Source organism: Geotrypetes seraphini, chromosome 6 (genome assembly GCF_902459505.1).
Source record: "Geotrypetes seraphini chromosome 6, aGeoSer1.1, whole genome shotgun sequence".
Taxonomy (NCBI): domain Eukaryota; kingdom Metazoa; phylum Chordata; class Amphibia; order Gymnophiona; family Dermophiidae; genus Geotrypetes; species Geotrypetes seraphini.
The window spans coordinates 109,858,152-109,875,909 of NC_047089.1; positions in this window are offsets into that span (position 1 = coordinate 109,858,152).

Below are 17,758 nucleotides of genomic sequence, written 5' to 3' on the forward strand. Positions count from 1 at the left end.
GAATATCTCTACACAGGCCATCGCTTCCCTCACCAAACTTATAAACGCTGCTCTAACATCGGGCCTTTTCTCCTCTGAAATGGGACATATTGTACTAACCCCTCTACTGAAAAAGACCGACCTTGACCCCTCTAATCCCTCCAATTACCGTCCAATAGCAAATATCCCTCTCCTAACCAAGATGTTACAATCCATCATATCCACTCAACTCTCATCCTACCTAGAAAGATTCTTTATTCTCCTACCCCACCAATTCGGCTTCAGACCCAACTTCAGCACTGAATCCCTATTAGCCTCACTAATCTCTAAGGTACAACAACTTCATTCTCGCAACAAATTCGCTGTACTTCTACAATTCGACCTCTTCGCAGCTTTCGACATCGTCCATCATGATATCCTAATCTTCCAACTTTCTGAAATAGGCATAAGTTCCACAGTCCTAGACTGGTTCTCGAAATTCCTACGCTTACGCTCCCACACCGTTAACGTAAACAGTACCTCATCCCCTCCCTGGAAGCCGATATGCGGAGTCCCGTAAGGCTCACCCCTCTCTCCTATCCTTTTCAATATTTACATGTCCTCTTTGAAACTCCTTCATCTATCCCTCCTGGAAACTCTCTACACCTATGCTGATGATATCCTCATCCTCCTTGAGACCGACTCGAACCTCACTAACCTCGCTGAGAACATATCTGCATGTATAATGAACCTTCAATCCTGGGCACATTCTGTACAAATGAAATTAAACGAGTCCAAAACAAAACTACTTTGGCTCGGCCCAATATTAGGTCATTTACCCACCTCCATCCCATTATCTTCCAGCTCCACTCTTCAGCTTGAGTTTTCAAGCAAAGTCCTTGGCATCATCATAGACTCCTCTCTCTCCTTCAATGACCACCTCAACTTCTTGGTAAAAAAAATGCTTCTTTAGTCTTCATATGCTGAGGAAAGTGAGATCGTACTTTCATCATTCTCACTTCGTCGTCCTTGTTCAATCCATCATCCTCTCTAGACTGGATTATTGCAACTCCATCTATTTAAGCCTAACTAAAAAAAACTCCATAGACTTCAGCTAATCCAGAACGCCGCAGCCAAGCTTATTTTCGCTAAAGGCAAGTTCGACCACGTCTCCCCACTCCTGTCCAAACTTCACTGGCTCCCAGTTCACTCCAGAGTCCTCTTTAAATGTGCCTGTTTAGCTTTCAAGATCCTACATGGCATCCTCCCTCCCGTTATCCCACTCTTCTGGAACTCCTCTAACCCTAATTCCACTAGATCCTCCAAAAAACTGAAACTATCATTCCCCTCTGCAAAAGGTATATCCCGCGTAGGAAAACTAGAAACATCCCTCCCCTTTAGAACCACAGAACTCTGGAAAAACCTCACATCCCCGCTCAGAATTTCAAGCTCCCTCCAATCCTTCCGCAAACACCTGAAAACTTGGCTCTTTTCAAAAATCTAACACCTCCTGCTCTTTGGTACCCTGTCCCTCTTTATCTTCCTAGCTCCTTTCCTATAACCCTTCATTGTAGCTCCTTTTCAACTTAACCCTGTAAACCGTGCCGAGCTCTACGCTTGTGGAGATGGCGCGGTATACAAACCTAAGATTTAATTTAGGTTTAATTTAGTTTAGATCAGATAAATGGTTCGACTCCGAACTGCTATAACTCAAAAGACAATGTAGACGACTAGAGAGAAAATGGAGAAAATCAAACTCGGATCATACAAAATCCGCCTGGAAAAAAATCAACAAACAATACAAATCACAATTAAAGGACAAGAGAAAAGCACACTACACCAACCTAATAGGCACTGAAACCCAAGACACCAAAAAACTATTCCAAATTCTAAAAACCCTAACCGACACCAAATCCTACCTGACCTACCCCCCCTCAGCCACTCTATTAGCAGAACACTTCCAAAATAAAATTACCAATGCAAGAGCTACCCTCAATGACATCTCTACCCATCCTAATGAATTCACAATTCTCCCCATAGACAGAGATTCTACTGCAGCAGATAGAATATGGTCTCAATTCCCCAACATACAATGGCCTGAATTCAACAAATATTACAAAAAATACAGCCATGCATCCTGTGACCTCAACAACTGTCCACCATATCTCCTAAAAACATCCAGCACAAAATTCCGCGCTCTTCTTCTAAACTGGATACAAATCTCGCTAATAAATGGCCACTACCCTACCAACCTCAGCGAAATCATCATCACTCCGATCCTCAAAGACCCCAAAGGACCGATAGACCAAACAGCCAACTACAGACCCATTGCCTCTATTCCACTCTACGTCAAAATAATAGAAGGACTAGTTGCCAAATTCCTCTCCAATTACCTAGAAAACCATAACATACTCCATCCCACACAATCCGGCTTCAGAAACAACTTCAGCACGGAAACACTACTAGGATCTCTCTTGGACACAGCCAGACAACATCTCAGCACAGGAAATATAATGATGCTCATACAACTAGACCTTACCGCTGCATTCGACTTGGTGGACCATAACATTCTACTACAAATCCTGGATACAACAGGTATCACAGATAAAGTATACACATGGTTTGAAGGATTCCTTAAATCAAGAACCTATAGAGTAAAATCAGACAAACAAAAATCTGAACCTTGGTCAAACCCCTGCGGAGTTCCCCAAGGATCCCCTCTATCCCCGACTCTCTTCAATCTCTATACAGCCTCCCTCAGCTCTCACCTGGACAAACAAGGCATAACCTCCTACAGCTAATCCGATGACATTACCATTCTCATACCCTTTGATCAACCTGAACTCTCTATGACGAACACAATATACCAAACACTAAAATCAATAGCAACCTGGATGAAAGATCACAAACTGAAATTGAATCCAGATAAAATGAAATTCATCCTCCTAGAAAACAACAAAATATCAACCATAACCAACATTGAAATCAACGCAATCAACTACCCCATACAAACCACCCTAAAACTGCTAGGAATAACTATCGACAGATGCTGCACCATGCAAACGCAAATCAATAAAACAATACAAAAATCATTCTTAGTCATGAGAAACTTAAGACAAGTTCGGAAATTCTTCGAGAAAACTCAATTCCAGCTCATAGTTCAGTCCTTAATATTAGGCCTACTTGACTACTGAAATATCTTCTACCTCCCATGCCCTACAACCATAACAAAACAACTACAAACTATCCAAAAACAGCACTAAGACTCATCTACTCATTAAAGAAACATGATCACATTACAGAAGCATATCTCCAATCGCACTGGCTTCCGATCCCAGCAAGAATACAATTTAAATTCTACTGCCTACTATTTAAGACTTTATACGGAGACAGTCCAAACTACCTGAATAACCGCCTCATCCACAACACCGCAACCAGACATAGGAAAACTTACACCCCATTCTCATACCCCCCAATTAAGGAGGTCAAACGGAAAAAACTATATGATGGCCTTCTGGCCACTCAAGCAGCCAAACTAGACAACCAAATCTCCAATCTACTGATGGCATCCCTCGACTACAAGACTTTTAGAAAAGAAATAAAGACCATACTCTTAAAGAAAACTCTGAAAAAAGAAATAATACCGCAAGTCTCAAACTCCACCTCTCACTAAAGCCAACTACCACAAAAAATAACCTTACCCATTTCTTACTCCTTTTGAAAATAACCAATTATTTTTTTTTTGTAAGTTCTTGTTGTAATGCATCTTGGATAATTCTTTTGTAATCCGCCTTGAACTGCAAGGTAATGGTGGAACAGAAATCCCTAATGTAATGTAAAGTAAATGTGAAAAGAAAAGACAGGAAAAAAGAGAAAAAAAAAACAAAAACCCAGAGGAAAAACAAGCATGCGTCCTGGCTTCTTTGGTGAGATCCAGATTGCTTCTCCTCTGTGAAAACAAGAAAGGAGAAAAAACTGCAGCTTGTGGCATCTTTTAAATCTTTTTCCTCTCTGCTGAGCTGAGCTGCATGTCTGAATTAAGTTACAGTCTGTGAAAGAGAGAAAAGAAAAAAAAATGCCATCTGGTTTTCAATTGGGTAAAAAGTTCCCGCACTGTTCAGACCCCTTTGTTCAGATCCCCCTCCTCCTTCTCCCTCAATGCCTTCCAATGTGGGTTGGAGGCGGGCTTTCTGAAAGCCTCCCTTTTCTCTAAGAGGGAGAGGAGGGAATGGAGCAGCATGGATTTTCTTTGTCTCAGTGCTAGAGACTTTTCAACAGGTATTGTGCTTAAAGTATGTTTATATATTAGCCAGTAGAGGAATTTTAAAATGTAATAGCTTGCAATTAAATTAAGAATGTGAGAACACAAGGACCCAGAGGGGCTTTGTACAATATAGCCTTTCTGGTTACATTTAACTGGTAGTATGCAGGATAAACAGAGGTTTCCATAGCTGAGGGAATGTATGCGGTGTTTTTTGAGAAGTCTCGGAGCAAGTTTGTTTGCATATTAAAAGGTTTTATTGAGAATTTGTAGTTTAGCAAGGCATGAAAAAAAAGAAAGATTACGTAGTTTGAATATGTTGATTTAAGTTAAAAAGGGCTTCTCTACGCTGAGTCAGCGTATTGGGAGATCAGAGTTTGCATAGCTAAATGATCCCTGCAGTGTTCAGAACAATAAAGGTACTTTGGCTGAACTGTTTCTAGCTTTTCGTGAGCTGTTTGCAGCATAAGGGTCCTGTACGAGCCATGATTAGAACTGGGTATAGACTTCAAGGAACATGTTTTTCGTGTTCCTTTATTTTTTTAGCGTAAAGCAATTTTTATTGAAGCAAAAATAACACAGCAAAAGATACAATCATGTGGAAAGAGTAACAAGTCCCCCAACACCCACCCACCCCCAACACCCACCCCTCCCCAACCCACCCCCCAACCAAAACCATCCAAGCTGCTGAAAGAAGAAACAAGAATATGCAAGCCCCGAAACCAGCAACATCCCAGCCCCGTGCCACTGGGGAGGCCCAAACACCAGAGTCCAAAATACCAAGCAAACAGAGCTCTGTACTCTGATGAGCCCTGAGAGGAACACTAGCCCCCCCCCCCCCAAATCCCCCACCCCACCACAAGACAGGAGAAAAATAAAGAAACAAGGAAGAAAAAAAAACCGCCGGGGAGAGGCCCACCCGAACACCCACACTCACCGCTCAGAACAGCTCAAAGCCACAGCTGATTAAGAATTAAGCTCCGACTTATAGGGGACAATGAATTGATATAGGGCCTCCAAACCCGTAGAAAAAATTTTTCCTGTCGAAAGGAAGCACGCACCCGACTCCTCTCAAGTAACAGCAAAGCATGCAACCTATTGCGCCATGCCCAGTACGCAGGAGGGTCAGCCGACACCCACTCAGTCAATATGACCTTTTTAGCTACCAAGCCCACCTTCCGCAAGAATAAATTGCCGACACTAAGCGGCAAACGAAAAGCCTCAAATTTATCTAAGAGAAACTCCACCGGAGTGAGCGGGATTGAACAACCCAACACAGCCTCCAAATATCGGACTACCCGCCTCCAGAAAGACTTAACCACCGGACACCCCCAAAAGGCATGGAAGAAGGACTTCGGGGCAGTGGTACATTTCTCACAAAGATCCGAATCAGCCAAACCAGAATGAAACAGTTGAACCCTCGTGAAATACGCCCTATGGAGCACCCAAAACTGGCACTCCCGAAGTTCAGCAGAAACAGAAAGAGTCGGGATCCTATGAATAAGGCCGCCCATATCCAAATTAGTCGGGAGAAGACCCAAGTCCGGGGCCCAACAAGCGCACAAAAGGGCCCAAGAGTGAGGCAGGGCCAGCAAGCAAAGTTCCTTATGTAACGACGAAACAGAAAGCCCTCCATCAGCAAAACCAGCAAAAAAGGAACGAAGCCGAGCACCTAAACCAAGCCGCAGGCCCTTCGCCCTCAAGGAGCGAACATAATGGTCCAGCTGCAGGTAGGCAAAAAAATCAGTGGCCCGAACCCCGTTCCGAAGTTGAAAGGTCGGCCAAGAGAGGAGATTCCCATCCCCGGTCAGTACATGCTCCAAAATAGTCAGTCCAAGTTGGGCCCAGCGTCGAAAGGAAGCTGAAGAGCGGCCGAGCAAGAATTGAAGGTTCCCCTGCAAAGGCAACTGATCAGACACCCCGGCTGCTCTCCCAAGCGCAGCACCAAAGTCTTCCAGGCGTCCCGCAAAGATCCCAACAAGAAGCTAGAGCGCAGAGAAGAAGGAAGAGCCGACCGAGGCGCATGCAATAAAGAAGATAAATGCCAAGGATGATAGTACGCCAGTTCATAAGCCCAGCACGAATACATGTCTTGTTCCAAAATCCAATCCCCAAGATAACGGAGGAGGCAAGCCTGATTATATGTCTGCATATCAGGGACATCCATGCCGCCCCTCAACCAAGACCCTATCAAAAAGTGTTGTGTTCCTTTATTTTTAAAAGGTATGAGAGGGGACAGCAAGGGTCTGGTTGAGTTTTGTAAAAGTTTTATAGGAAAGAAAACGAATGTCAGTCTAGAAAGAATTGAGAAAGTGTTTTCAGACAGATGAAACAGAATGAGGAACGAGATTGCAGACAAATAGCATTTGTCATGCAAGTAAGGAACCAGAATTGAACGAGATGGATTATGCAGTACGAAAGTTTGAATAGCTAGGAAAGCAGGAAGTTAGTACTTATGAAGAACGGACAGAAATGTGAAAGAAAGTTTGTGATACATGTTAATGACCTGATTAACAGGACTAGCGTAGCTGGAATCAGTGAGATAGAAAGTAATATGCTGGACTTGGGCATGTATTTAACAGTGAAAGAATAATTTTGTGAAAAAGAAAAATATTTATTCCAAAATCAGATACCATGCTTAAAAGTAGGAAATTTCTATAAAAATACAGAATTAGAGATTGTTTTTGTGAGCAAGCGAAGCAGTGCATGAAAAAAAATCACTGCCTTTGTATGTCTATCTCAATGGTTCCAATTAGTTTGAATATGAATTTTTGTTTCCCTGCATGGTTTATAAAGTATTTTTAAAATTGTGTATTGCCTGAATGTATGATTAGGGATTAATCACATTTTAAATATACTTTAAAATTAAACTGGGGAGTTTAAAGGAAAGACTAACGGAGATAGAGATTAAGTACACATATTTTTATGAAAATTGAAATATATGATAAACACAGGGCTTGATAACATTGATAAAGGTAATAAACAATTATAATAGACATTTACATAAGTGGGTAGATACAGTTTTTGTGAATTTTTTATGAGTAAGCGCTTCAGGATAGGAACTTGATACAGAATATGGATTGAGAATAATTATTTTGTGCTAGCAGAAAGTTTTATTATGTTCTTTCGGTAGTGGGTTTGCATTTTAAATTTTTATGTGGCCATACTTGGTATTACAGGACTCTGTAAAAGTGGTATTCACTCTGTGTTTTGTGTTTTAGCTACAGGACTCTATGAGCCTTTTTCAACTGCTGTTGCTTTCAACAGTTCAGCTCAGAGGCTGTGGCTCTCTGCTGCAGGGACTAGCAGGGGCTAGTCCTGTCTTCAGAGGGGGGCACCATGTTATGTTCTCTTTGTGCTTTCTTTGCAGTGCCTATACCGCCCTCTGAGGGAAAGGAGCAATACCACATTCCACCACTAGAGCTATGTTTGATCCAAGCCTGAGTTTTGGAGGGAATTTCAGTTCAGTCCTTTGTTCCCTACTGATCATGTGTTTATTTTTCAGCAGTTCATATTACAGAGGTTCTCTTTACAGACGGCATGTTTTTCACTCCCTTGGACATAGAAAGAAAGCAACCATACACTTTCCCCCATGTGGTAGCAGTTCTGTAGTTACAGAGAAGACGAGCTTGAATAACAGACAAGATTACCTTCAAAATGTTTCAGCATGAACTCTAAAGCCCTTTTGCAGTTTTACTTAAATTAATTCAGAGACTCTGACCTTACATGTTGCTATAATATTTGCAGAGACATTCTAGACTCATAAGAATTTGCACAAAAAACAGACTTTTATCTTAAACTATTTTACTTTAAATCGCTTCATTTGAATTAGGCTTCTGAACTTTAATTATGCTTTTGCATAATCCAATAGACTCATTATGACATCTTGTTAGCTATTGTATTTTCTTTATCATTGTCGTCGGGCATTGTTCTCAGAAAAGACTTTTTGGTTATCCTGTATTTAAGTTTTACTTTATTTTGCTGTATTCTATGTATGGTGTCACACATTGTGACAGTGTCTCCTATTTGGTTTAATTACTGACATCACCAGTTCTTTTAATGATTTAATTTAAATTTGAGAAATGAGTTCTTGCACCACACACAGAAAAAGGAAAATTATACCTTGTATGTACTCATTGTGTACATTATCTGCACATGGGTTAAATTACATATTAGACATATTAGGGTTACATATTAGGCATGTTAGGGTTTCTTAGCACTCTGCATTATTTTACACCTTACTGCATTTAATTCTAGGTTACTATGCCAGACACTTCTAGGTATAGGGACCAATTCTAAGTTAGGTAATATTGGGGATCTCGTATTTTAGGGCAATCTAGGGATTTGGATATGTTTAATATATATCTAAAGTTCTATCTTTCTCTTAGCTATACTTTCTTTACAATTTTTCTGACCTTTATACCTCAAAAGTACTAGAGTTTCATTGATACCTCCATAAATAAAAGAACAGACGCAAGTTTAGTCTCTGTTCTGCTCTATGGCTATTGTGCCTGGACTAGAGCAGACACTACATATATACCTGCCCGCTTCAATGGTAAGTTTCCTGTATGGTTAGCTTAGCCAGCAACTTACATATATTACTTGAAGAAAGGTTTTATCTAGGACAGTAAATGGGATTTGATGAGGCTCTTTTGAACCTGGGCATGGCAGCCTATTAAAAATGGACAGCTATGTGGTAGAATGGGCAAGCATGAAAAATAAAATAGCCATCATTTTCCTTCCATTGCTCTGGATTTACTAGTCAGGGTTTTGGTTATAAGATAAGGACCTATCCAAGGGCAAAGGAGGAGGGTTTAAATGGCTAGATAAAATTACAATTGAAGAAGCCAGAACACAAACCAGATAAAACAAACAGGGGATAATATATTGACCTAAATATGTGTTTTGTGCTGAGGTCACTGGAAACAGGAGTAGGCCTTCTCTCATGTCACTAGAATTAATATATAAGCTCTGTTGAAGACCAGAGAAGATACACACAGGCTGTAGCTTAGTTTTATGAAATCCCATTGTTTCAATGTGTGTCCAGTCTCCAGAGACCTGCAGGAGAGATAAGGGTTGGCTTTTGACCTGGTTGCTATAGAGATGGACTTTTCTTCTTACTACAGAGATTACATTCCAGGGGAGGGGGTTTCCCTCTCCTTTTTTGCAGGGTAAAGTTAGAAATGCTAATTGAATATACAAAATGATGAATTAAACTTTAGTAAACGAATAACGTAGGGACTTTCATATTTAAGGGTTCAGATTGAAAACAATTACCTCTAACAATTGAACTGGAGGAGTCATATAGGAAAAAATAGGGTCTGTGGGAGTGGATTGGCCACTCCCCTTTTCTTTCACTGAGACACGGGATTTTCAGTGCATGCTCTTAAATGACTCAGTAATATGGGATCAGTAGTAACTCTTAAAGAGAAATGATTTAAAGCTGTGTGAATGGTGTCACAACCCTAGCCCTAAAGCTCGGCTTGTGCCAGGAAAGTCATCTGCTAACCCCAAGATTACACTAAAGAGGGCTAACCAATGTGACAGGGCAAACTCTAGTTCACAGCTAGGAGCAGAGTTTCAATTGAGACACCAAGTTCCTGAGCCCTGGGGAGGGCAGGAAGAATGTGAGAATAGCCCAGAGCAGCAGGAGGGGTGTCGCCTAAAGGAACAGCCTAGGAAACAAACTCCTAGGGCAGGTAAAGCACAGCTGCAGGGACTAATTAAGGCCCCAAGGAAAGCCCAGTGTAAGCAGCAAGCTGCCCTACCTCCTTGCAGGTTAGGGCGTGGTCAGTTGCACGCTTTAGAGGCTGCACTGAGGAAGTCTAAAACAGTCTACCCTGGGGCAGCCCAGGAAGGAGGATCTCAGGACCGGTCTCCGGAAGCTGCCCAAAGCCAGGACATTGAAATGTCAGAGGCAGCTCCTGTCCCTGAAGCCAGCCAAACAGCCAGCCCTGAACCAATGGAGTTTATGGATACTGCCTTGGAACCTGAGGACACAGTTATGGATGAAAGTTAAGTGCAATAACTTTACTTTTTTCTGTGTTTGAAATTTTGGAGATTTTTGTTTTTGAATGCCTGCAAGCACCAGTTTAAAGCCAAGTGAACAGTGCTGAGCTCACGGCTACCAGGATGCTTGTTTTTGTGTTTGGACTTTAAAGCCAAGTATATTTTTTTTGGCAAGTTTGGTGTTCTGCCTTTTTGCAGAGTGTTTGGGACTTAGGGTGTGAAGGAACAGTAGCGGGGGAGAATCCACCAACCATCCTCGGGTTGGGTTTGTGGGGCCAATTTTTGGCAAGCTGTTTAAAAGCAGATTTAAGGTGGATTCAGCTACTCCCTTCCCCCACCAGTGTGCTTTGCTGGTTGGGTAGGCCGGTTACAAACCAGGCCTCTACAACATTTGCTCTCGAGCCTAGGAGCCACCTTTTGAAAGACTCTGACAAAAGCTGGACAATTATTATGACTGTATTTTGTTTTCTTTTACTTGCTCAGATATTGGGACTAATAGAACTGAGCTACTAGGTATTGTTTGGAGACACTTACCTGGTTGTACCTGCCTAAAAGGTGAGGGCTATATTTTGAAAGACCAGGTTTATTTTTCATGTTTCTTGGAAGTTAAAAGACTAATCAAGGGTAAAGTGTTTCGTTGCCAATGAAGTGAGACACTCTTTAAAAAAAGAACTTTATAAATCCTGACCAATTGTTGTTTTTTTAATATTCTTAAGCCAGCAGGACTTTCAACTTATTTTGAAGGCACTTATATGTCGGACATGGCTGAGCGGTGAACGGGGTTTAGGTCAAAACCCGGCACCGGCCTTGCCACAAGTGGTGTCAGAAGTAGGATATACTGCCTCCTGCTGGACATTTTGTGAACTTTAAAAAAAAAAAAAAGTTTTGGCTTTTGTTTTTTTTTAGTTTGTTGTGTTGATTCCTGTTCTGGATCGAGGAGTGTTCCAGGACTCTTCAGCGGGTGGCCGGTGAGAGAACCAAGTCAGCTGGAGAGGACATACGGAAGATTCGGGGAAGTCGGCTGGAGCTGGAACCGTTGGAACCGGGACGTACTTGCCGTGAGCTGTCCTACAAGGAGACCGACAAGTGCCAGACCGAATTCCAGAGAGGACAGAAACGCAGACCGAACGACTGGGGGCCAAGGAGGCCTATAATACAAGGCGCAGACTCACCAGTACCGTCGGTAAGAGTACCCAAGCTAAGGGGCTGGTGAGGGGAGATAGCTAAGCTGTCTGGAGGTACCGCATTTGGTTTTGTTTTGTTTTTGTTTCTGTTGCAGACCCGGAAGGAAGATGGACCAGCAGCAGCTGATGACGTTCCTTGCCGGGGAAAGACAGAAGCAAAGCGAGGACCTGCAGGCTGGCCTCAAAGCTAACCAGGACTTGTGGTACCGCTCTCAAGAACACTCAAGGCAGCAGCATGACGAAATGCTGATAGCTATGGGGGAGCAGACAGAGGTACTAACACAGCTTTTGCAAAAACCCACGCCAGCCACAGGCGGCGAACCGGGACTGCATTACACTCAGCAACCGGTAGGAGCAGCTAACCCACTCTCGATGCTGAACTTATGCAAAATAACACCGGCTGATGCTCCGGATGAATTTTTGTGGGCCTTCGAGAGAGTAGCTACTGCTGCTGGTTGGCTGCAGGGACAGTGGGCTGTCAGGCTTTTGCCTTGTCTAGCTGGGGAGACACTGGCAGCATTTCAGACACTGAACCCCGAGCTAGCCAACAACTACCAGGCAGTGAAAAGCCATATTTTGGAGTACTTAGGGTTCACTCCCGAGCATTATAGACAGAAATTCAGGACTACTATAATGCAGGACAAAGAGAGACCCAAGGCCTTAGTGCAAAAACTGTCTAAATTAGCTGAAAGATGGTTACACTCATGGCTAGGAGACCCCAGAGCTCTATGTTTAGAGATAGTAAGGGAACAGTTTCTGGAGTCAGTCCCGAAAAACTTACGGGGCTGGGTCCGGAGACAAGGCTGCAAAACCCTTGCTCAGACTCTGGAGGTCGCAGAGGCTTATTTGGATGCCCAGGGCGCTTGCGAAGAAGAGCGGGCAGCCTCTTCACAGAGCCTGGACAAGGGGAAGGCAGTCAAAGGCCAAGTCCAACCTCACAAGACCTCTGGATATGACAGGCCCAAGGAGCCCTTACAGAAAGAGACACTTCGATGTTACCGGTGTGGGAAGGCAGGGCATACCCAGAGATATTGTAGGGACCGTAAGGACTTAATGGGGACCCAGGGAACAATTGCCAAGATCCCTGAAGAGTATTGGGTATTAGTCTCGGTTGCTGGGAGTGAGGTCTCAGCCCTGGTGGACACAGGGACAGACCAGTCCATGATGTCCATACAGTGCTTTAGACACTTATTCCCTACTGAAGTTGTAAGGAAAAAGGGAGAATCAGTTTCCATCAAGTGTATACATGGAGACAGAATAAGGTACCCTCTTCGACCCACGACCATTCTGTACAAGGATAGGGTCTATTCAGTAAAGATAGCAGTAGTGCCCAGTGCTCCCTATGATCTCATATTAGGTCGGGACTGGAAAGGCCTAGAAGAGTGCCTCTATCCCAGACAGGCTCTGATTGGGACGCGCTCGCAGGGCCCAGCCGACCACATTAAAGAGGGAGAACTGGGTTTTCGGAGGATTATCCTACAGGTAGCCCATGACCATCCTCTCTCGGGGCATAAAGGGTCTGAAGCTACGGGCGTCCAAATATCCCGTAGATTCTTTTGGCCGGGAGTAACTCAAGACGTGACGGATTTTTGCAAGTCCTGCCCCACCTGTCAGAAGCTCTCCCTAAACAAGCCCGCGAGGGTCCCTCTCATTTCAGTTCCGAGGGTAGGGGAACCGTTATCCCGGTTGGCTATGGATATAGTGGGTTCTTTAGAGAAAACACCCCGAGGATATAGTTTCATATTAGTTATCATGGATGTAGCAACCCGATATCCGTGGGCCTTCCCGCTATGCAAAACCACCTCGGCGGCCTTGATGAAAGAAATGTTTAGTCGGTTTCTCTCGGGAGGTCTTGACCGACCAGGGTAGCAATTTCCTGTCCAGAGACATGTAAAATTTCTGGCAGGGATTTGGGATCTGCCACCTTAAAACGTCCGCATACCATCCCCAAGCTAATGGGATGGTAGAACGCTTTAATCAAACGATAAATCAAATGCTAAAGAAAGTGGGAATCAAGGAAAAAAGAGACTGGGACCTCTTCATTCCTTTTGTTCTATTTGCAGCCCATGAAAAAATCCAGGATTCCTTAGGGGTAAGCCCCTTCGAAATGTTGTTTGGAAGGACCCCCAGGGGAATACTAGACGTGGTCAAAGACCAATGGGGCTCGCAGGAGGGGGAGGAAACCAACGTAATCTCATATTTGTCCCAGTTGAGAAGGAGACTGAATCAGGTAGCGCAACTGGGCAAGCATAATTTAGAGTGGAGTCAAGAAAGACAGAAACGGTATTATGATAGAGGAACCCAGGTGCGCCAATTAAAAGTGGGAGATAGAGTTCTTATACTGGTACCCACTGACCCTCATAAATTCCTAGCGGAATGGAAGGGCCCGCTACGATTGTAGAAAAATTAAACCAAGTGGACTATAGGGTTAAGGACGAGAAAAATCGAGTCCAAACCTACCATGTCAACCTACTAAAGCCATGGCGTGATAGGGAAACTCTAGTCTTAATGGCGGAGCAAAACGCTGACGATGATTTAGGTGCGCAAATAGCGGAGATGGGTCAGGTTGAGGGAGTCAACATAGGGGGTAGAATTGACCAACGAACAGGCAAGCCAAGTGGAGACACTAGTACAGGCCTTTACGGACGTGTTTTCACCGATACCTGGTCAAACTGAGGTGGTTACCCATGAAATTGTGACCACTCCGGAAGGTAGTCCGGGTCAAACCCTACAGGCTTACTGAAGGCAAGAAAGAATTGGTACAAAACCTGGTTGACGAAATGCTAGCACTAGGGGTTATTGAACCCTCACAAAGCCCCTGGTGCAGCCCCATTTTCATAGTACCTAAGGCCGATGATACCCCGAGGTTCTGCATCGACTTTCGTCAGCTCAACGAAGTCTCTCAGTTCGACGCCTTCCCCATGCCACAGGTAGACGATCTCCTTGACCGACTGGGACAAGCCCAATTCCTTTCGACCCTAGATTTAACAAAAGGATATTGGCAAATTCCTCTCGCTCCAAGTGCCAGACCTAAAACTGCCTTTAGCACACCCCACGGGTTGTACCAGTTCAAGCGTATGCCCTTCGGACTTCATGGTGCTGCCTTTACTTGTCAAAGAGGAATCACTGAGGTGCTAAGGGGGCATCATAAGTACGCTGAGGCTTACTTGGATGACATTGTGATTTCTCTACTGATTGGGTGCAGCACCTGAAGCACATAAGGGCCGTATTGGAGTCCCTTAGGAAAACAGGGTTCACTATCAATCCCAAGAAGTGTTACCTAGGGCAGCGCGAAGTAAAGTACCTGGGATATGTAGTGGGGAAGGGGCAAATCAGGCCCCTAATAGATAAAGTGCGTTGTGTGAAAGAGTACCCCTTGCCCACCTCTAAAAATCAATTAAGAGGGTTCTTGGGACTTCTGGGCTATTATCGGCGGTTCATACCAGAGTTCTTTACAAGGGCCGCAATCCTGACCGATATGCTGAAAAAGAACTGGCCCGACAAACTTCGGTGGGAGGATAAAGGAAGACAGGCTATAGAGGACCTTAAAGAGGCATTGTGTACCAACCCCATCCTGACAGCAATCGATTTCAGGAAACCTTTGGTGCTACAAACAGACGCCTCGGGGACCGGGTTGGGAGCAATACTGAGCCAGGAGGTCCAGGGAGTGGAGCACCCTATTCTGTTCCTCAGTCGCAAACTGCATTCTAACGAAAGGAGTTATGCGACCGTGGAACTAGAGTGCTTAGCTGCCAAATGGGCGATGCAAATCCTAGAACATTATTTGCAGGAACGAGAATTCACCCTTGTTACCGACCATGCGGCACTCAAATGGCTTAACACAATGAGAAACAATAATGCCAGGCTGACGAGGTGGTACTTGGCCCTGCAGACATTCCGATTCCGGGTAGTGCATCGCCCAGGCAAGCTTAGTAGCAATGTAGATAGCCTATCTAGAATCCAAGAGGGTGAGATAACATCTCCGCAGACTAGGGACAGGCAGCCATTAAGGGTGGGGGTATGTCACAACCCTAGCCCTAAAGCTCGGCTTGTGCCAGGGAAGTCATCTGCTAACCCCAAGATTACACTAAAGAGGGCTAACCAATGTGACAGGGCAAACTCTAGTTCACAGCTAGGAGCAGAGTTTCAATTGAGACACCAAGTTCCTGAGCCCTGGGGAGGGCAGGAAGAATGTGAGAATAGCCCAGAGCAGCAGGAGGGGTGTCGCCTAAAGGAACAGCCTAGGAAACAAACTCCTAGGGCAGGTAAAGCACAGCTGCAGGGACTAATTAAGGCCCCAAGGAAAGCCCAGTGTAAGCAGCAAGCTGCTCTACCTCCTTGCAGGTTAGGGCATGGTCAGTTGCACGCTTTAGAGGCTGCACTGAGGAAGTCTAAAACAGTCTACCCTGGGGCAGCCCAGGAAGGAGGATCTCAGGACCGGTCTCCTGAAGCTGCCCAAAGCCAGGACATTGAAATGTCAGAGGCAGCTCCTGTCCCTGAAGCCAGCCAAACAGCCAGCCCTGAACCAATGGAGTTTATGGATACTGCCTTGGAACCTGAGGACACAGTTATGGATGAAAGTTAAGTGCAATAACTTTACTTTTTTCTGTGTTTGAAATTTTGGAGATTTTTGTTTTTGAATGCCTGCAAGCACCAGTTTAAAGCCAAGTGAGCAGTGCTGAGCTCACGGCTACCAAGGTGCTTGTTTTTGTGTTTGGACTTTAAAGCCAAGTATATTTTGTTTGGCAAGTTTGGTGTTCTGCCTTTTTGCAGAGTGTTTGGGACTTAGGGTGTGAAGGAACAGTAGCGGGGGAGAATCCACCAACCATCCTCGGGTTGGGTTTGTGGGGCCAATTTTTGGCAAGCTGTTTAAAAGCAGATTTAAGGTGGATTCAGCTACTCCCTTCCCCCACCAGTGTGCTTTGCTGGTTGGGTAGGCCGGTTACAAACCAGGCCTCTACAACATTTGCTCTCGAGCCTAGGAGCCACCTTTTGAAAGACTCTGACAAAAGCTGGACAATTATTATGACTGTATTTTGTTTTCTTTTACTTGCTCAGATATTGGGACTAATAGAACTGAGCTACTAGGTATTGTTTGGAGACACTTACCTGGTTGTACCTGCCTAAAAGGTGAGGGCTATATTTTGAAAGACCAGGTTTATTTTTCATGTTTCTTGGAAGTTAAAAGACTAATCAAGGGTAAAGTGTTTCGTTGCCAATGAAGTGAGACACTCTTTAAAAAAAGAACTTTATTAATCCTGACCAATTATTGTTTTTTTTAATATTCTTAAGCTAGCAGGACCTTCAACTTATTTTGAAGGCACGTATACGTCGGACGTGGCTGAGCAGTGAACGGGGTTTAGGTCAAAACCTGGCACCGGCCTTGCCACAATGGATAATTTTTCCTCTGTAAGTATATTGTAATATTTTTTCCTGGTTTCTTCTGTACTTTTCTTTATTAGATAAGCTAGTATTAAAATGTAACTTTTAAGAATCTGTGTGTGAGGGGGACGGACACTCCCCCAATATGCATACAAGCGCCTTATATGGTATCAAGAATTCATCACCAATTAGATGTAGGCAGTAAAATGTCATCATGTATTAGGTATATTTAAGTGAACCTAGCAGAACAGAATTTTGAGGACGTTATGTCAGGGAAGTTGCATTTACACTCTCTGACTTGTAATGTTCCTCCATTGTACAAATGAATGCCTTGAAACAGGACTGTCTGTTGAATTTTAATAAAACAAGATTTTATCTGGAACATTTGTACAATTATCATCATTTCAGTGCACCTATGGGCAGGGTAAAACCAAAACTCTGCTCATTTGGCACCCACACAGGGACTTGTCACTAAAAGGCAGTCTTTTATAGACCATGTTTATCCTCGTAGAAAGATAATTTTTGGAAAATGAATCTTAAAATGAATCAGTTAAATCTGATGATGTCTATCCCATGGAAGTGGCTGCATGACGGAAGTTGTAAATATGTTAGTTGCATACTGTTGTTAAAAGTTGAACGTAGCTAATATAATTTTATACTGCGAACTGTAAGTATAAATTTTTTAAATAAGCATGCTTTATTTTATTAAATGATATTCATTTGCTACCTGTAAAATTATATACAGAATAATATTATCTAATGATAGTATGATCTGTTTTAGTATGATGCCTGTATATATGAGTTATAACATTACAGCATTAGCGCACGTGCCATTGTGTATATGTATGTAAATGTAACAAGAAAAAATTGGATTTGGGCAAAGGGACAGATTATTTTTGTCCTGGGTCTAGATCATAGAATTAATGCAAGGAGAGTACAGGAGGTTCACTCTCAGTTTGGTGAA